Source organism: Varroa destructor, unplaced genomic scaffold (genome assembly GCF_002443255.2).
Source record: "Varroa destructor unplaced genomic scaffold, Vdes_3.0 BEIS01000005.1, whole genome shotgun sequence".
NCBI classification, from domain to species: Eukaryota; Metazoa; Arthropoda; class Arachnida; order Mesostigmata; family Varroidae; genus Varroa; species Varroa destructor.
In genome coordinates, this window is record NW_019211458.1 from 16,903,345 (window position 1) to 16,925,179 (window position 21,835).

A 21,835-nucleotide genomic window follows, 5' to 3' on the forward strand; every position below is an offset into this window, starting at 1 on the left:
CAGGGTGTATATTATATCGAATGTAAGAGGTATCTTATGCCAAAACGTACGTATTTCTGTACTGTCTATGTGTGACTCCATAATTCTTTGAAGTTGAGTGCACTTTTAAATTAAATCAATAATGTCGATGTATCCTTATCAAAAACTGGTGTCACAGTTTATGTTGAAAGAAATACACAGTTGTTTACCACAAGTTTCTCCTTCTTTAACGTTGCAGACGACCATTACTCTGCTTTGGTTTTACTTGGAGGAGTATGGTTAATTGTTGCGTCTAAAATAACACTTTCTGGGTACAACCCTGAAGCGTTTCTATGTGGTCGTCAACCAACACGTATGCCTTTTAGGAACTGAAGGCAAGCTCATAAAGTAAACATGCTCGTACATCCTGCACCGTTTCCTTCTTTTAGATCTTGTTCTATTTTCGTCTGCTGTTTAATGGCTAAATGCCATTTATATCCACGTGGACCAGTATTCGTCACCGATTACAGCGTGAACTTCGCATGGCCAGCTACCCCGACGCTCATAGCATCCAAACTTAGTTTGCTGAAATAATTAGTCAGTTATGGGTCTACAACGCACCGGCTGGATCGATTTATTGTCTTATCGTTGTTATTATCGTACTTGTCGCGCAATATATCTTTCGCGAGTGCACTTCAATTAACGGTCCCCCTAACTAACACACCCCAGCATCCAACTCTAAGTTGACCTTTTAACGCATTTTCCGTTTCCCATTCCACCCACTGCAATAATAGTACTAGCGATAAGTACTAAAGCTTAACTTCCTTCTTTAATCCCTTACTCCTTCCCTATTCTTGTGCTCTTTGTGGTTTACCTTTCTCGCTATCTCATTACCATTTTTCTTAACATACAATTGATATTTCTCCGCCGAATCTACTTTTTATAGCCATATCGCAGTTACCATTTGTTGTCATGACGAGTTATCCAATTTCTGCCTTCACCTTTTTCTCTTAACAACTTAAACGGACTGCAAACAACGCTTTCTAGCTTCTCTGGCCTTTATTTTTACCCTTTTTCTTCTGTTCTTGGGTAAACGTTCCACTCAGATATTCTAATTGGAATAGCATCTCTCGGAGTCGCGGTATCTCGTTAGTCTACTCTTTCTTTGTTGCTCGTCATTGCTAGCTTAATGTGTGTTGCAGATCTGTAATGGTAATGGCGTTTTTTGCCTCGCCGCCCCTGTGCTGACTGATATTTTTATCCCTAGTTGCTTTTTTCAAGTGCTTCAATATCTCTTCTCATTTCGTAAGTTTCTAGGTCTCCAGAGTTCTCTTTCCTTTTCGATTGCTCCTGTCCTTATTCTCCCTGTTGCTGTTCGCTCCTCGACTTTTGCTGTGCCCGATGCTCATCTGCCTTGCGCGCCGGAGCCATTGGCGCCTACAGCGGCAGCTTTAGAAGGAGCGCGACATCGCGTCGGACGCGCGCCGCTCGATGCAAAAGTGTTTGCCACCCCTAACGTGGGGGTGTGTTTTCCCTCTCTCAGGAAAGCCACGCCCTGATGCGATCGCCCCCGCCCCAACTCCACCTAACCAAGCACACACCTGACATTACAACTGCTCCTCCTATACGCTCAAAGAAGAGGCAGTAAATATAAATAAATAGAACCATCAAAATGGAGATACATCGATAAATAGGAAGGGCAGGTAGCACGAGAAAGAGATGACCCCGCCCCCCGCTCCTTACAACCCTCCGGCTGTCGTGGCTTGGTGGCGTGTTGTATTCTCCCGCTTGTCTCTTTCCCTACATCGTTGTATCTCATTGTCGTGACGCGCGTGCATGTGTTCTAATGTTATCTTCGTCGTCCCTTTATCTTTCTCTATTTTCGTACATTGGAGTCCTCCACCCACCTGTTGCTCTCTCATCATCTTCGGGTTGTATCGAACAAACGAATTCTAAGGAGTCAATCCCGCCTTGTCCCACCGTCTTGGCCTTCATGGGTTCCCTGTCAATAACTACGTAGCGTTCCCGCTCACACCAAATCCAATTAATAATCATTATTATTATAGTACCATTACTACTTAAATACATCTGCCAAGAGATGACCACAGCCTCTGTCGCTGATACTGCCATAGCAGGGCTGGCTGTCGCCGCCGCCGCGGCTCTAACGGCCGTCTGGCCGGTGTCCGATCTTTCATTGTGTTTCATTTGCGTCTTCCTAGTGAATATTACTGTCATACAGGTTTTCCGCATCCTTTCCATTTTCTTTCTTTAAAACGCCAGGGGCTGAACCAGTACGGCGACTGTCGAGGATCGCTTGGTCAATCGGTTGGGTCCTTTAGTTACTCTATCGATATGTGACTGTCGCTGCTCTGCCGGTACCTCTTATTTCGTCTTTGTTCCAGCAGACGTCCATAGCGTGCGCCTTGCTTCATCTCGCCTCCCTCGTTGCTTCAGCCATAACATGAACCCGAAAACTCGACCTCGACTTCGTTCAGTGCGGGAATTCGCTTGGGTCGACTCCGTTCGACGCACCGCCAACTCGAGTCCGACTGTGCCGGCGCCTAGTGCGCGATGGCAGAGTGGCAGTAGCGCAGGCTCCTCCCCTTTACCCCCTGACGTCACTTACACCCTTGCTCAAAGCCCTTCCCCTCCTATAAAAGAGGATAGCCTGCCTAGTGCTGGTAGAAGTTGTTGCCTGCGTTGCGTGATCCTGCCGGCGGGTTGCCAGCCGCCAGGCATTTTAGCCAGGTCATCCGGCACCCGTCGTTGTCTACATTAACAACTAACCGCTTACCTTCCTACGACGTCGTCTACCCACCTCAGGGCAATCCAACGCTTACGTTCAGCTAACACACATATCCCTATCGCGTTATCTGTGAGTGCTGCTATGGCGAGAAACGTGTAAGAAATGTTGCGACAGACGAAATGAAGCTGAACGAGCACTCCGAAACGGTTGTAAGGCGGATTTTCAATGGCGCCGCCGTAACTAGAGAGAAACGTTACAGCCTTCAAATACTACTACTATAATACGTTATCGAAGTTCGAGGAACCACTGAGGCCACTGCTTCACATGTTCGCTCTGTTTGTTTTCGTCGTTCTATAGTCAGCAGTGACTGCGTGTTTATCTCGTGTTGTGGCCGTCCGCCGGTCGCTACAACTGAGTCATAAGCCAGCAGCCACAGGTGTCATTTGCGACCCTCGCGCCGCAGTTCGCGTAATTCCTTCTCAATTAGTAGCTTTTGCCGAATCTCCAGTTCAAGCTGTTAACCCAAAGGAATATATTCCTCTAAGTTCTAATGTTTCTAAAATTAGTTGTCGCTTGCGAACATGTTGCATGTTTCTGATATCGTACTAGCCAGCCACTATCGCATAATTGGTTGAGTACTGACCGAGTCGAGCTGGCATTGTCGAAGGGTGATCGTCGAAATTAAGCTATCACGGCCAGCTGTGAAATAAAACAGTGTTTGGCCTGACCAACACGCAATCTATGTCCGTGAAGCGCATCATGCATCAGATCATCAGTGCGGTACATCTCTACTGGCACCTACAATAGTGAGACTATTTTGCCGGAACTTCCTTCAACGAAGCCTCATTTTCCCTACGATTGAACAAACGTAGAGCTAAATTTATTTGCTGCACCCTTCAGAGATCAACTAAAGGGGGAAAACTCATACCCTCTAACTGGGCTACCCCGGAGCCGGGCTCGATCATTAATCAGCCACTCGACAGCTACTCATCAATAAAGTAAAGATCAATAGGTAAAAGAATCACCTTGTTTGAAGCCAGCTCTGCCTATCTTCTCCCCATATAAAGTATCTCATATTTTATTACAAAGCACGAAGACAACAAGCAATCGGACAGCACTCTAAAAGGGTCGCTTTCGATCAACAAACCAACCATTGGTCATAGCATTATCCAGGTAAATTCGCCTCTCGTTACTTAGTTCGAACCATTCTGCGTATCGTGCCAGGCATTGATACATTCATCCTGCCCGAAATAGAGGACGGCGCCCACCATTAACTTTAAAGCAGAGCCGCTCTCAATGCCATAGGCATCAGTGACGAAAATGTCAAGCGTGCAGGAGTGCCGACTTTAGGACGAGAGCGACAGAACGATCGCTGGAATCTCGTTGTTGGAGCTGCCTGGTTATTGCGTGCTCCTTCAGCCTACGCCTATCGGGCTGTTAGTGATCGATCGTTTGCAACAACATCAATTTAAGGCGCTAGGTCGCCCTGCCTCCTCCGGCTGCCTAGCTACGGCCGCTGCCAGTGGCAACTCGACTTTCGCTGCTGCCACTGCTTCTTCGCGCCAGCGTCCGTGTCCTCCTCGCCAGTGGCATCGACGCCGCTGACGCCGACGCTAACGCTGACGACGGTCACGGCGACACCCACCACCATTACCATTACAACCACCACCACCACCGCCGCCGCCTCCGCCGCCGCCACCGCCGCCGCCACCGCCACCGTCGTGGCGTCCACCTTTAGAGCGGCTACTATCGTAAGAGCATTCACTCTTCCTCCCTATTTCTATTGGTGTGTTAGGACTAGCGAGCGTACGCCGCTGTTACCCCTCCTGCAGCCTTCACTGCTACAACAACGACGAGCCTGCTTTCTTCAACAAGTAGCACGCGCCGTTGCGCTTATCTGTAGTTGTTGCAACCGCTGCGTGCCACTGACAATAATAAGACAGTGCCTGCTGCAGCTGCTAGAGGGCGACCGACGTCGCGCATCAACTAGCAGAGCTGCGGTTCGCTTGTCAGCGGAACGAGCGAACGTGTACGTCCATGTCGAGCCGAGCCAGGCACCAGGTCCGGCCGGGCAAAGTAAGTGCAAGCAACAGCGATCCAATCGGTAGAAAGCAAGTAAAAGCCGGAGTAGGGCGAGCGGATTGCTGGGCTGACCAAGCAGCCCTACGCGGTGGTAATCGACAGAGAGGTAAGAAGGCTTGGTGGAAACTGTTTTATTGCTGTGGCTAAAAAGTCAGTCGTCCAGTTCCAGCTAATACTGCAATGTGCGAGCCGTACCATGATCTTGTACTCTGAAAGAACAGCTACAGCTTACTCGACGGCCAATCTCTCAGGGTGGACAGTTAAGTAACGGAAGTCGGCGAAAGCCAGGGACAGAAGCCAGCCTGCTTGGTAGAGGTCCGTTGAAAAGTGCAAAAGCTTAGAGCCAAGAGCCTAAAGCCGTTATCCGCCTAGCAACAAGCAGTTTAGAGGTGGTTCAGCTGTACGCGCTGCTGGTTAGTTTATCGTGGGGCATTGGCAAGGTGGCATCGATAGCATTCATGGTTGTCAACGCCCAACTTCGTACGGTCAACGTCGAACGTACGTGGCAGGGAGTTTTAACCGAGGGGCAATTCAACCTCATAACATTAACAGAGGCATCACAACTACTAATTAACTTGTTAGCTTCATGGTGCTGCTACAACGTTTATTGTTGTTAGATCTACGTTTGACAGTAATTGTGGCTTCCTGTCAGGTTGCAGGAGGCCGTTCAGGAGTTCACCTCGACGAGACCAGAAACAGAAACCGCTTTAAGGCAACGAGAAAACAACTGTGCTTAGAAAAATGAAGAAAGCTACCAGACGTTTTTTAGTGCAAATCGTAAGCTACATTTTCGCAAACGCTGAATTCGTAGAGCCAAACATATCAAATTAAGTTTCGTCAACTTCACAACTTCAAGGTTCAGTTGTTTGCAAGCGAGAACCACACTTATTTAATGAAGTCAAATTGCGCTCACTAGCGATAAAGCCGACTCTCAAAATTTTAGCTACTATTTCCTGTCATAAAGGCACTTGGAATTCGCAAGTGTCTCTGAGGTATTCTCGCTTTTCTACGCTAAACAACAGCTACATCTTGTTAATATTATGAAGACACTGCTATTATTGAATCGTGACGCGCGAAAGGCATAGATTTTACAGTGTTTCAGTTAGAAAATTGTGAAGGCTGCCGCCTAAGGCAGCCGCGTAGAACTAAAACCTTAACCAGGGTGTTTCAAGTGTTTGTGCTCAATGCTATCCTAGTTGCTAGAAGTTCTCGTCAAGAAAAATGACAGTGACATCGACAAACGCGGCCACAAGCACGCCAGCCAAAATCCGGTCTGCGTAGTCCTTTGAAGAGAAATAGGCCTCTTAGATGCAACGTCCGTAGTAATAGTCATCACAACACTGCGCGAATCTGCAGACGGCAACTTCTACATTTCGTCAGCTAACGGCTAATGCGCTCGACAGTCGACTAGGAGTAGTTTAACGAAAAATAAGAAAATTAGAAGCGATCGTTATATGAGACAGTGAACTGTGTCGGAAAAACTTTTTTTTTTTTGTGTTCTTTCAAGAAAACTCTGTCGAAAATGGGGACAAGATCAAGTAGAATTGATTCAATGTAGAGCTGACAGTCCGGGACAATTCTGACGTACTGTAAAATCGTATCGCTAAAAATCCAAACTCATAAACAACAATTGTATACAAAATCAACAAAGACTAATACGTCCAAGATCAACACACACAGGTATGTAAGTAATGCACGATAGACTTCAGATATCTGCACGCGTATAAAAGATAAAGTACGCAGAAAAAAGTTAGAAAGCAAAGGCTACTCCCATTCTTAGTTATGAGAAAACTAGAAGAACGCGTATGCCTCTCAAACATGGACCGAGATGTACCATCGTTCGTACCGTAACGAGCTTTTTTTTTTGTTCTACCGGTGGCATGTGCATTTATTTAGTCGAATGTCATTGCCCACTTCAAATGCGGCCCTTCTCTTCACGCTTGTCTTCTTGCGAGATAACAACAGAAATATGTACGACTAGTGGCGCTAGTAGCTGAGATGAAATACCGTTAAGCAAGTGAGCTCATTCAACCGTTTTAATCGTGGGGTAGTTGATGAGGCCTGCCAAACTGAGACGGAGGCCAAAAAGGAGCCGCGGTTCATCAGCCCGTCTTATGTCTTCCACCTTCTCAAGCATCATACGCAGTTACGTCGACATCGGCTGATCGGTTCCCAGTCGTCATTGAGGTGCGGGTGCGTCAGAAGCTCTTTGTTTGCCACAGGTGGTGCCAGTTAAGTTAGTCAACAGGTGGTTCTCGTTGTTAAGGTCGCGAACTCCCGTTAGAGATTGTTTCATTTCGTCAACTACGTAGACCTCGGGTCTGATTCAATCTATTCGCTGCACTAGCTTGTTTTTACTACGTACTGGCCTGTCGTATACTCTGATTGTAAGCTATAATCGCTACTGCCGATGCTGCCACCGCTGCTGCTGCTGCTGTTGTAATTTCTGCCTATATAACGTAGAGTGCGAGTAAGAAATGAACGTTAAATAGCAGGCCCCATACACTTTGCTGTATCTGATCTGCAATTGTAATCGGCCAGTTCTGGTTTACAAGGATCTATTCAACGATTTTGCTCGCTTTGAGCTTCGGGTGCTTCGAACTAGCACTACTAACATGTACTAGCTATAGTAAGCCAACTATAGAAGGTTGCCTGCCACGAGTGGTCACGTTAGCAAAAAGGATATTATGGCTATTTTGTACGAACTTTTACATGATATAGTAGAAATCGAGGACAGACGTACCAGTCAGAAGGAGCACGCATACTCTAGGTAAGATTTAATCATGTCTAATCGATAGAATCATTGAAAGTATTTGTGTTTAGAAAGCAAATAGCTTATTGTCTGCAGTTGTCCTGTAATACAGTAGCGGCATGCATTCATATAGATTCAGACGTTTTGGTATAAAAAAGTCTTAAACCTGCTTTTTAGCTAATATTTTGCCCACACATAACATACTGGTTGCGCAGAAACCCTTGTGCCTCGACATCTCAACAATTCAAATTATGTCTATATATAGCCAAATCTAGTAATAGCCTACCGAATGTTGTAATGATGCTAGCGCCTAACTTATAGTAAGTGCAAAAATATTAGAAGTAGAACTTGAATAGGCGGATTACGATATCCAGTCGAAGTTCATCGAATTGCTTAATAATGATAAACAGAACTGTCGCTACATGGTTCTGCGAGATAATGATCAGAAGTGTGTCAGGGCAATGATAACTGAAAGCCTCTTCCTTCACTCTACTAAATCGGAGGTCTGCGATTTTGCCCCGAGGTCTCTACAGGTAAAGAGGCTTGTCTATGTGGAGTTTAGCTTTGAAATTAGCTTACTAATAAAGTTGAAATACTTGTGAAGTAAAAATGTCCGAAAACATTGAGGCGTTTCAATGCGCTCAATATGATGAGTGTCGCTGAAGGGTTATTATGGTGAAGTATATTATATTACGTGGCCTTCAATTTTCAGCTGGTTGAATATTGGCGGAACGCTTTTTCCGTGGCTTTTCTTGTACTCGGACTGGTTCGTTTTAAAGTGGTTTTCTATTGTCTCAGTAATAATTTAGCGTGATCGTCGAATATCTCACTCTCCGACTTTTCCATTATTTAGATGTAATATTCAGCAATAGTTTTCACGTGCCTCCCACTGGCTTTGGTCATCAACACTTCGCAGATGTAACTATTGCTACAAGAACCTCTTAGAGACAATTGAATTTGCCAACAAAAGCCCTGTCTACACTGAAGGGGAGCTGGATAGCATTTAGGTATATATGTTAAGTTACTGAAAATGGAACGCAAATTACGTTAATTGGCCTAGAGGTTTTGCGAACGAATCTTGGAACATTGCTCTTAGCAAGTGAACACTTCTGCATCTATGGCACGCCAAGGGACAGATCTGAATACATTATAAAGACCGATATTTACTACGAATCGAATCAATAAATTAAACCGACTGGAAGATTAGACGTAGTTTAGTTACAGTTAACGAGAAAAACCGTTGCCAAGGTTTAAAAAATAAGCGTAGAAAATTTCGTTTATTTATACGGCAACGAAAACTCGACAACTATTCAGCTTGATGGCTAAGAGTGGGATATCTGGCATCTCTGAGAACACTGATGGCAATATCTTCCGTGCGTCTATAGAATCTTTGCGTCAGCTGAAGTCAAACTTCGGCTGAAGTTTACAACGATTCTAGCTCAACAGCTATCCGCAGTTCTACTGCCGTTCTATTCGAAAATCGAGATGATCTTAATAACGCAATTTCAGTCTACCTTCTATTGTGCTTAATTTTCAATCGATAGTTTTTATATATTTTTTATTTCGTGTACTAGATTTCACTCATAGTATCTAGCATCTCGTACTGTCGATCTACCATTTGTACACCATGGAACTGAATCTGTTATTATATTCATCACTATAAGCGTAAATAGCATATTGAGTTTCGCTTAGGCTGAAGGTTTTTCTATATTCATCTAAATTATTATGCCCTATATTATCAATTTACAACTTTTCGCGCCATATTTTAAACACCTGCTAGGGACACTCAGACATGTAGGATATGCTATAGAAAATGATCAGAGGACAGGCCGAGATTTCAACGAACGCTATGAGTTGACGTGGGTAATGCCGTTCCGTAGCACGCCGCTGCGAATAGCTATTGCCTGCAGTCTACTAATTATCATTACTGATATTGTTTGAACGTTGGATTTTAAAATATCCTGGAGAATAAAGAGGATCTATGGCGGACAGTCTGATCTTTTAAGCGGCGTCCGCCGTTACGGCTAACAGCTTTACGAACAGGCCAAACGAAGTGGGTCAGGCAATAGGGTTATACTAGGCAAATTTTTAGGTAAACTATTGGGAGCTACATAAAATTGACAGCCTATAGCCATTCTTAGAGGCAGGTGTTCCGTAAAAGTCCCTTCTGCTTGCGAGAGTTTACTCGAATACTTTCAGCCATAGCCCCGACTGCCCAGATATGAACACCGCTGGCCCTATCTAAAAATACCGTGATAAAAATATGTTTTCGTCAATTGTTATATATTATCATGGTGCATATTCAACGATTTCAAAGTTTCAAGGTTTTCGATTGCAAAGCCAGGTTAATTGTTAAGGACAGTGGTGGGTTATTAGCATAGATAAAAGTATCTAAATCACCCGATTGTAGAAATGGTGTTAACAAACAAAGTACAAAAGTTTTATATATCAATGTAAATAATACGCCATTCGATTGTCTCTAAAAAAAAGTTTGTCTCACAAGAGGACTATATATAAACGTTTCAACATGAAGATATATTATTATATAACCGGTTCTTGCTAAAGTTATGCATGTAGATCCTTCCTCATACTGGGTTGTCGAAGAAGTGTTAGCTGTTTTTAGCCGATACTAAAGCATTTTTTTTTAAATTTCAAAATAATGTTACTGCACTAAATATGCGCGATTTCAATTAATGATCATCTTTTCATTTTTTTTTCTTAGTAAAATCATAAGCCTGTATCAATAGAGCTGTGCTCTCCATTTCCATCCAACATTCAATTGAAATTACTGCAAAATATGTAGAATTCCTTATTTGAGTTCCAATAGAAGTAGAGATTCTGATCATAGACGTTTCTGCGTATAGTCTGCGTCGCGGCGTTTTAAGACCTACTCTGACGGTACCTGGGCAGGATAGTGAAACAAAAAAAAAAAAGGTGACTAAGCAAATTCGAACCTACGATGATGATATTTTAGCTAATGAAGCAGCTATCATATAATATAAAACTATAGCATTTTGTACGTTAACACTGTTGAGAGAGGGTCGAATAATGGCTACGTCGTCTGCCAACGCACGGTACGGTAGATATTGGAATTAGCCACTCCATTATTATTCAGCTTCGCAAGCCTACGTGAAAAAAGCCAATGCTTATCTCTGTTGAAGGAAGCTTGGCTGAGGTTAACTGTTCAAGTAGCAATATCGTTCCTGTTGAGAAAATTCAAGTGGTAGAATTTGTATTGTTATGTAATAGCAGGGGTGGCACGCGCTCGGGCCAGCCCAACAATATAGAAATGTTACATTGAAGTTTCCTAGCTGCTTCGTATCGCATTGAAATAGCGCACTTGCTTGTCTGCTTCAGATGCCGTGGTCTTATGGATGGATCTGTTTGCGGCAAAGTGTACTGACTTAGATAACAATGCACATTCACTCTGCTTATATGCTACGTAACGATACTGTTGCTATATGCGAAAATCGCGAAGTTCCTATGGTGTTTGTTCTCTGCTGCTATTTGACATTGCTGCTCCTGTTCAGGAAACGCCAAATAAAGGATAGTTAGTCCTGTTAAGGAAACATACATTGATCACGGTATGGCTTTGTACACGGCTAACGATAGTTCTGCTTCGCAGCCAGTTACTTTGTGTCATCCTATAACTATTCTATCAAAGAAGCGATGAAAAATCGAGTGGTAAAGCTGTCTGATGATAGAGAAGAGGGTAGCCAAAGACTATGAGCACGCTCAATTTGCGCCTCGGTTGAGCGAATATTACTACGCTTCGTATCGCTGCGAAGGTAATAGTACGTAGATTTTCGGGATAGGCTGTCAATAAAATATTTAGTGCATGTTTGCTAGGACATATCTACCTTGCCCTGCATACGCGGCACGACCTAACCTAAATGAACATGCTATCACTAGTACCCAGCAGAAGTCTTTTAGCTTTTGCGTGCGGACTCGTCGTTTTCGTAGTTGTCTACGAAAACAGCAGCTTTATAACTTTTTTGCTTTACAGTGTTGCCCCTAAATGGGCTGTACGTTGCATCTGCGAGGGGCAAGTAGTCTTGTAGTCGTTGAGTGCAGGCACAGACTTGTTCAGATGCCCTAGAAAGGCTTAGGCCGATAGGACGTTGGCTCTCCCACGAGGCAACGCTAAAAATGCGGGAGTTGCTTGACGAGAGGTGCTTTAAGAAGCCTAATTGATGAGAAAGTTGCTTACTGGGAGTTCAAGTGGCAGCTTCAGGATTATGTGGAGCCGGTCTAAATTAACGAGGTAGACAAAGGAGTAGAGTAGTTCTGTTTGATTCACATTGTTTAAGGAACACAATTGTTAACATGCAGTGGCAGTCCCATGATGGAAGATTGGTTTCATAATGAATCGCTTCCAGGAATATTCGGCTTGGGGCCACCACGTTTCAAAGTTAACATACAGCTTTTCCTTAAAGCTTTTGCGCCTATGGCCAAAATGCTCCTTTAATCTTATTTTCCATATTGATAGTAAGCTGATGTTTTTATTGTCCCTATTAACTGAAAAAAAAACACACTGTACAGTTATGTTTTCTGGGATCGCGCCACTTAGTATCCTCTTTCTGCCAACGTACGTGTATTGTTATTTTTTCGCATTAACTTTACCAGTAACAATACATTCATCGTATAGCAATGGATGCCAGGTTCCCCATTAGTTTGCCTATTTCCGTGTATACTTGTGTGTTAAATCTTTTTTCCCATTTGCTTTCAGTGTGTTTAAACGGAAATTTCTTGCAACGTTTTTTGCACAGCAGCAGCAGATGGACGGGCGGATGATTGGGCTCTTTCTGTGATGACAGAGCAGTTAACATAAAATCTATCGAAGAACCCACTTTTAACGCAGACAGAACGGCCGACGCATGCTCCCTATCGCCTCTTACGGATTCGTGCAACGTTCATCAACATACACACGCACACACACAATCGCTGTGTGCGGGTGTTATTGGATAATGCGTTGCCTCTCTTCCCGTGAAGTAATAGCACACACGAAAGATCTGATAGCAGTTTGGGTAGAAGTCCGTTGTTCCTGTGCTAACTTTCCATAATTATACTTACAATAACATAAGCTTTATGGCTATGAGCCTTTACGAGTGTATATGTACATCTGTATAGTCGTCTTTCTCTTGAACCGTTATTGCTTGACCTGTATGTCTGGCCGTTTGCCGACGTTCCCGTTAGCTGTGTGTGACTCTATTTTGAGCGAACGAACGATCCATGTACTTGTTCAACTGGCTAGTGGAAAGGAACAGTGGTCGTAGCGTCGCACTGGCAAACCTGCAATATATGTTCGGGGACCTGGCCAAAAAAACCCGCCGCTTATTAGGGGCCTTGCTTATGGGTGCCTTCTGCTGATCACGGTGTCGATAGCAGCGGTTCGACTTTCCTTACGTTTATCCACTATTGCTAAATGCTTTAAGTTTTACGTCCGGTACCGCCGTTAAATATTTCCTTAGACAGATCTACTGTTGCCGGTGTTACTGTTGTGATTATTGTTGTGTCAATGTAGATTGGATGACCTTCCGATAACCCGGTTTTTGATCGTGGCGCTCGTGGTGGTTTTTGATCGTGGTTAGTAAACGGTCCCTCTAGGCGCCCTTACATCGACGTAAAATAGTCATTGTATCTATAGACGATGCCACCGAAACGTTAATAAAAACAAAACAAAAGGAGATAAGATATGAAGATAAACCAAAAAAAGAGAAACATGAATAAGTATAGGTGAACAGGGTAGAGGAACTTTGCCATTGTTTCATTTACTGATAGAGTGCGATACGAACTAAGGATTCTGAACAGGCTTGCATATTTGGCTCCTTAACCCTGTCTCAACCGTTGCACCTTCTGTTTATCTTTCTGTCGTTCTCGCTCTGTGCTATTTTATTGGCTAGCCAACTGAATAGCGGCACATCGCAAAAGACCATCTCATGGTCACATCATCAGATACACGATTTTTCTCGCGAGCCGCAACTGATTTGTTCTCAGTCGTGGTTCGTGGCTCCGTGACTGTTTATTTCGGATGTTCGGGCCAATTAATACTTATCGTGGTGCAGCTTGCGAACGGGTCGCTCGCGTTCTTTGTAAGGACACACGTCGGCATATGCTCGTATAGGCCAGCGCTTCCTTTAGATAATGTTGTTACGGCAATTGATAAGTGCCTTTTCGCGCATGTGTGGTTCTCCCGTGGGGGGCGATAGGTTTTTCCACGAGAATGGTAGGTTCCTCTATGGAAGCCGACTCACTTATTCCTTCGCCTTAGGCTGCTGTTCGATGTGACCTATTGAGACCTTTATCCCTTAGGCCCGTTCCGTTGCATGATTTTATCGTATTCATTCGCCGCCGCCTTCATCGCCCTAGTCGTCGTCAGTAACAGCGGAATCCAGCCGTCAGCGACACAGACACGGAGACCTACGAATGGCACCAAAAGCCGACTAATTTGACCGACCAAGACCTGGTTATTTCCAGTACAAGCCTAAAAGGTAACGGCATTTACCTAAAAAATCAGGGCGGGGCGCCTTTTATCTCCAGACAAATGCTCCGACAACTGAGTTCTGTTTTTGACCACCACTCGATTCAAGCCACGTAAAGGACTGTGAGGTCAACAGATCGCACAGTGACAAGGCGCGGCCAAGAAAGAGCCGGCTGTTACCCTCTGTTTTAGGTTGTTAGTTGACACCCAACAATTTACGGAAAGAGAGTTCTGTTGCTGCTGTTGCTCCCTTCTCCAATCGCGTGCAGGTTCTGCTGGCACCAGCTGAATCGAACGGGGTCACTCTATTAAACGTGAACGCGAACGTAGCTCTGTTCATAGACTGCTGAATTAGCGATCGCTACCCGTGTTAATAATAATGCTGCTACAGCTATCGATGTTCTATAGAGGTCTCTCTGCTTCTCCATGTCGGCCATTGCTCCTACCTTATGCTGTGGAGGAAGCGAGCTATTTGATTTGATCATGGTCGATTGGCGCGAGCGGACACTGAGCTCAACAACAGCAATGACAGAACAGAAACGGGACAGACGTCTCTCTCTATTACGCCAGCAAGCTCCAGCGTTAATAATGCCCGCTCAACCACTATCAGACTAAACAAAAGTATTAGCATCTGTTACAGGCTGCATGGCAGCGGGTAGCGTTCTGCGTAACTGCACACAATGTCTCGAAGCTAATACATCCAAGGCCCAGCGGCCTTAACGGCCTTCATCTGTCAAAACTTCGAACTAAAAAAATATTGGCAGCAAGACGAGCTCACAGGTCACATACCCGGACAGAAGCACTAAGAAACATAAACTTCTCTTGTAGAACGTCAAGCATAACGCCACAGTTTAGTTGTCGTGATTGCTAAACCTTAAGTTAGGGGATTACAAACATGTTCAGCAATAGGACCAAACCCGTTTTTAAGACCTGAAAGTATATATATATATCGAGTACATGATTTATTGCGAGGTCCATTTTGATAACAAGATTGTGTACATTCCAGATTCTTCAAATCTAGTCTAAGTGATAGCTAATGATATAGAGAGGTTGTTGAGACAATGGTATTATATATATAATATGTCGATACCTTAGATATTATGAGTTTGTTTAAGTAGGTGCATTTTACCAATTTCTATGGTACTCACCGTCATGTCTTACGTTAGAGATAGATGCATTATTGATTGTCTGTATTCTATTTTTCTATATATATATATATATATATATATATATATATATATATATTTACCTATAGAAACAAGTTGAAACAACACTTGATGAAAGTTAATTTTCCGTTGATTGCTACTGTTTTCAAACACCTATTATTTAATGAATACATATTTATCAAATATAAAAACTGAAACAGTCAACGCCATCTTCGAACGCAACAGATCCGGAAAAATCGTTCATTCAAAGAGTCAGCATTTTGTTGTTGTCAAAGAAACATTATCGCTACTATTAAATCTACCAATGCACTGAACGACAATTGTCTATCTAATATGTGTCACTACGCGACTGTTTTATCGCTGTGTGGCTTCCGGCGTTACAACGCTGATTTGATGCTATGATATCGTTAGTTGGAGTCTGGGGACCTGTCCCCGTATCAAATTTAGAGAGGCTTCCTTGGGTTTCGTAGTATACTTTGAGGAACTGACGTCTGTTCACTTGCTGCGCTTATTCTCCTTTGCCTCAAGATCTCTCTAGAGCATCTGTCGAGTTTAAGACGATCGAAATGAAAGCCAATAATAAGCAAACGGTGAACTTCACGTTTTCCCTACGTACTTATCTCACATTTGAAATAGATGGAATAAATAGGCTGATACCATATTGCACCGAGGGTGAGACGAGTCGATCACAGAGACCGAGCAGCCGTCAGATCTTAGTACTAAGGTCAAGCATACCCAATGAGACGCCTGAGTGTCTCCAAAGAACAAAAGTGTTGGAGGTAGTGAAAAGCTTCAATGAACTAAGAGGCATGATAGTGTCGCTTGTTCAGCTATCGCCTTTGCCCCTGTCTCTTTCTTTCCCCATATAAATTGGCTTTTAGGTAGCGGGTGCTATCATGCCCTGTTAGCCCACGTTGGCTTTACGACCGGAGTTCCAGGTGAAGAGCAGCTAAGCACCGAAGAAGGACATCCGCAAACCAAGACAGTAGCTTAACATAAAGTGGGCATGACAGAGCATCATAACCTTCCCGTACTTCTTCAACTTTTGGGCTTCATATCGCACTGCTGAGAGCAACACTATTAGCATGAAGAAAGAAAGCGCTTTGTCTTGGCTTTCGGCTCGTTGGCCTCCCACCTTCGGCTGAGCTGTTAGTGGCGTATTTTCGTACTGGCGGCGTTGAACCATATTTCTACGTGGCGTTGTTGCTAGGGGATCCTGTTCCTCGTGCAAGACCACACGTGTTGCTCCTGCATCTGTTGTTAATGCCATCGACCCGGAACACGTCACTATGGGGACGTGCTACATGTTTTAAGAGAACTGAGATGCGAATGAAATTGCAAAGAGGAATGGTTTCAAGAACTGCAAAAACGGGATAGGCAATAGCAAAACAATCATAAAGATAATGATTGTTGCTCGCGGTACAGTTGCTATTATTAGGAACCGAAACGTCAAGAAACGAGGCAACGACAAGCACTGTATATGGTACTGCGGACTCACCCCATCCCTTACATCGTTATTACTCTAAAAAAAAGCTGCGGCAAAAGATGGAACAGAGACGAGGTACGCGCCCATACATCTGCACTGTTTCCGTCAGCCGATTAACTCTTGCTTCTTCCTAACGCACCTTGATCTCATCTGGCCATGTATAGCTGAGAGTTCGTCGTTGAATTCTGACTTTATAAAGAATAGCAAGCCTACACGTTCCTTATTGCCAGTATAGCCGCTGCACGGTAGAGATATAGCGCTAGCAACAACAACAACACTCTAATTACGAAGTGTAGAGTACAGCGGCTTGCTCGCTTGGGCATCCATTGCATCTGTGTATTCATGGCTGTCGTGGTCTTCTTCTGAAGAAACTGCTTTCCATTCCGCTGACGTTTATCCTCAGGGTTACAGCGGCAACTACTCCGAATCAAGTCAACGTATCGACTACTGCCATCTTCTCCGGTAACGCGACGAAAGCGACAAGGCGCAGTAACGAAGGTAGCGGCATAAATAGCGGCAGCAGTTCATTTCACCAAATAGTTTAGTTTACGCCTATACTCTATGTACAACCGTCCTGAGAACATAGCGAGAGGTTCTGCACATAGGGCAAAGCTGTTGCCACGGAAAAGGACACGAAGATAGCCTTGTGCAATAAATGAAAAGTTGCGGGACAGCGGAACTTCGGGGAACAACATAGATAATGTTCATATACAAGGTTGTTTGTCGGGGATTTAATGCATGCATGTGTCATATGTATGTGTATGATATGAATCATCACAGACTAATTCATGTATACGACGTATGTTTGACGAGCGAAATTTTAAATTGATATAAGAGGTAGGAAATACTTTCCTCTTAGAAATTAGTAATTTTTTTACTAGTCAGTAATGCAAAAATGGTGACTGATATCAACCAACCTACGAGACTACAAGCTTTGTCACTTTGTATGTATCCTCGTAGATTCAAAAAATAAGGCAAAAATTCGAAATTCGATCAAAAAAAAAAGGAAAAAAAATGCGTCATTGACGGAAGTCGTCGAATAGATTTCACAAGCCAGCAGCGATCAGCAATCCCCTCGGTGGCTGGCTCTTGAGCTAATATCATTATTCAGTGACTTCAAGTGCAAAACGTATCGTCATGGTCTGTGCCCCGTCAGACCTACCTTGTAGTATATAGAAATCAAGAATATACTAAACGGTTATGCGATCGTGAAGAAAAAAATACCGGAGATAACATTTCTTTGTTAGTTATTCGAATCCACAGCGAACATGGTTCAAGGTTTGAAAGCTAAACCTGGAAATAGCCTCTAAGCCAACGTGTTGCAGATAAACGTGAGAGAAAACCGTTGGGCCCAGTGCTCTCTTCGAAACGGGGTAGGTTTGCGCCGGGTCGCGGTACGGAGGTTCACTAGCAAAAAGGAGCAATATGCAAACAGGTGTACGCCAATCTTTTAGACAATGGGTTAAAGCTCGGCACCAAGTAACGGTATATGTTTGGGTCTTTCCCATGACAACTTTTTTTTACAGGAGGCACTTCCATTTGGCCATAGTAGATGTGCAACTGAAGCGTTTATGGATTGCAATTCCCGGGCCGGCTCGTAGAATCTAACGGGGACTCTGACAAAGTTTTCGTCCGTCGACAGAAAACAAGCTTCAGAATTGAAGTGGCAGGTGCCCATGTATCTATTTAAACACAGCATGAAGCGGAAGCATCCGGATTTTTAGAAAGGTGTGATATAAGGCCAGAATTAGCGCTTGGTACAGACGGCGAAAGATGGGCAAGTGCGCAGACAAGCAGTATCCGCTTCCTATCAGTTAAGGAGACTATCTGTTCAGTTTTTCATTAACACATACTCTATCACCCCTTCCCTTCTTACTCATCGTACTCCACGTCCACGCGAGGGCGGGTCCTTCCGTTTTAATGAGTTTTATCCGTCGCCCAGAGGTTTAGTGGGGTTAGTTATGGGAGTGCTGAATTGAATCGAAACTGATACTACTGCCGTGACCCGCCCTCTAAACAATGAATGCAAACAAAACAAGAGTGCGTGTGCCCCTGGCAAGAAGAGTCTGCTCGGTCTGTCGCGCGCGGAAGTGCCAGGCGTCGCTCTACGAATCCGAGCAAAGACAACTACACACAACAAATTTTCGTTGTCGGCACCCAGTCTAGTCTCTGCAAATGTGAAATTTATCGCTTGACAGTTTCTCGTTCGTCTTGAACCTTGATGCTATGGCCGATGCTTTTCTGTCACTAACTCTATTGCTGTCGCAGCTGCTGTTGTACCTCTGCACCTCTAGGTCTAGCGTTCCAGCCGGTTTATACTGTTTCTTTAATCTTTTCCTGATGATACTATACATTGAATTGTTGCTAATTGGAACGTCAGGCTGGATGGATGCTAACAAGACTCAACTGTTTCGAGCCTGTTTGCCCTTTACAGCTTCGCCAACTTTTGGAGTCCATTATTACTTTGATTAATCAAGAAATTTCATTTTCGGGTCCTCTTAACGCTAGAGCCTTCTCTTTCCATGTTCCGTGGCCTGGTGCCCACCTGTTACCGAAATGCGTAAGAAAATAGGCTAATGCTGCTAAGTTTAGTCTAAAAGAGAAAATGAGGTGGAATTATTTTGATGAGATTCAGTCGTCTTTTAGCTTCAATCTATACTTTCAGTTCTGTTTCTGTTCCTTTTGTTCCAAGTGTTCCAGAACAGTATTACCCAATAATGTAGTTAACCTGTCGACACCAGTTGAGGTCCTTATCGGACATAGAAATAGTTATATGGGACACTTAAAAACGTTATCAAGAGGCAGTGACTCTATCCGGATGTCAAACGATTAGCAAAGAAAGAGATAAAAAGATGAAAAACACCGATAAAGCAAAAATATTTAAATTAGAACAGCAAAAGGTATATGATTGTGTGTAAGCGGATTGCACCTTGTAGGAATATTCGACTTGCCTTCCGTACTGAGACGCATTTCCACTCAAAGGATGACATCAGCCTTACTACTAGTCCTTAGTTGATGTCTTGGGTTTTTTTACACAAAACATGGTTGTCAAGTTAGACTGTTTCAACCTACTGTTGCTGTTATTATTGTCAATGCGGCACTTCCAATCTAGCTTTAATTGACTTTTCGCGCACCATCTATGGCGAACCTCTCACTGTAGAGCGTTCCCCTAGCTAAGACTAGCCCTTTCGCACCTCTGCCATCTCATTGCGGGTCCCGTTTAAGTCTTCTTACCCCATTCCCTCAAATTCTGCCCACTACCGACCTCATCGAGACTCACCAGGCCTTGTTGCTCTCTGTTCCCACGCCGCGCTCCCCACTCTTTCGAGGAGCAGACAAGATTTCGTGCTCTGTGGGCTTTCGGCCATCAGCCTTGTTCGCCGCTTGTACGCCATCAGGAGTCTTCTATTCATCCCAGGCATTTTGCGCCACCTCTGTTTCTACCCATTGCTATAAAAAGTTGTCTCTATCTTTAGGAAAAAAGAATGTTCGATACAGACATTCACTGAGAAAAAAAAACACGAGCTGAAGCGTGTACATACTTAAACAACACACATAAGCACATGCACACAGACACGTTTAGAAACACAGTACATCGATAGATCGACACATAAGCTCATCGGCGGCGGCCAATACAACCGACCGAGCAAGAGTGATTGACAGTGACAAAGGAGGAATTCGAAAGACGAAAAAAAAGGCTGTCATGGGTAATTCGCTGTCCGTTTGCTATCGTTTCAGTAGCAGCGGTGGCCACGGCGGCGCCAAAAACAGTGGCACGTCGACTGTTGTTGTCTTTGCTGAGTATTTCTCGGCTCGGCTTTCGCCTTCCAACTGTCCTCGTTTCCATTCGCTCGCTCACTTCGTACGACAATTGTCGCCGCTGCCCCGGCCCAATTCCTTTACCCGTCCTAGCTCCGAGATCCTTTTACGCCCTGAGGTCGGCGGTGTTACTCAGAGACAGTCAACCTCTGTTTGTGCCTCTTCCACCTTCTGCGTCCTGCCACTTCTCGCTGCTGTCTCAGATGGCGATGCTCCTCTGCGTTGTCCCATTTGGCCTTTTAGCTTGCGCCTTTTCTGCTACGTCCGGCACCTGAGGTCGTTCTATTGTTTGCGCCTTATCTACCTCTTGTTGCCTCTTCTCGAAAAGCAGCTTCGAGGCTCAGGAGGGTAAGAATTGGGGTTCAGGACCGGGTCTCAGTTTTTCACATCTTCAAAAAGCCTGGCGTCCCTTCAGGTTTCCCGATGAGCGCTTCCGACGAAGGAGGCGATGGCGGCCACTTGAGTGAGCTTGATCAAGCAAAAACGAGGGACACTTCCTTCTACTACCGGTGACCTGCTTTGCCCCGAGCCAACCTACCTGTCGTTCATTTCGTCGTAGCGCGATGCGATCTGCGCAATGGCGATGCGACTAACTCCGGTAGACCTGGCTCTTTCTTGTCTTGGTAGTCACGAACGATACCTATATATAGACTTGCTCTCTCGTTCTTTCCCACGGGGGTTCTATGAGTACAATAGAGAGGGTGAATGGGTTTAAACGATCGTCACGTGTCGTAAAGTGTAATCGCTTTAGAGAAGGCGAGATGAATAAGTCAACTCAGCTCTTCGACGAATTTCGATAGCCTGAAAAAAAATATTCCAACCAAAGGCAGTTTTACATGATTACACTATCGATGAGTTCAGGTAGACCGTTCATGTCTGCGTAGTACTTTTTTACATTTTTAGCAGACATATTCGGTACTCTTTTCTTGCTGTTATAATATAGGCATTTTGCATAAAACTACTAGGACCATATAGATGTTCAGATTGATATAGGCCAACTAAATTCGATCTAAATAGGCTCGCAGTTTACCAATGATTCAACTTGAGAAAAACCTGTTTTTCAGCGCAACAAATTTGATGAGACGTATACTACGCCTATGTACATGTAACTACCTAGAATTGGACATAAATATTTAGCAGCGGGTGGTGAAATGCGAACTCGACCGACAGGTCGGCCCCTTCTTTCCACCCATTCGGAGCTAATTGTTTCCGGAACTTCTTTTTCTGGACACGTGACCTCAATAACGCTATTAAGCTTGCCTTTGTGATGCAAGGTAATGCGATGTCATAATCATACGAACAGCACTGCAGTTATTCATATCTGTCACAAATGCCTGCACTGAAA

The 21,835-nt window shown here is 44.2% G+C and overlaps 1 protein-coding gene across 35 annotated transcripts in view; it reads left to right on the forward strand.

Annotated features, from left to right (window-relative positions):
• Positions 1–2,659: 2,659 nt before the first annotated feature.
• Positions 2,660–21,835, forward strand: part of LOC111251066 (uncharacterized) — a 126,314-nt gene continuing 107,138 nt past the window's right edge. For 12 of the 35 annotated variants that reach the window (XR_015329519.1, XR_002673613.2, XR_015329515.1 and 9 more), the window contains exon 1: positions 2,660–6,466. The gene's annotated coding sequence lies outside the window, so the exon portion shown is untranslated. Of the gene's footprint in view, positions 6,467–6,682; positions 7,557–21,835 lie in introns of all 35 variants that reach the window. The other 23 variants (XR_015329508.1, XR_015329509.1, XR_015329511.1 and 20 more) reach the window with 11 other exon arrangements.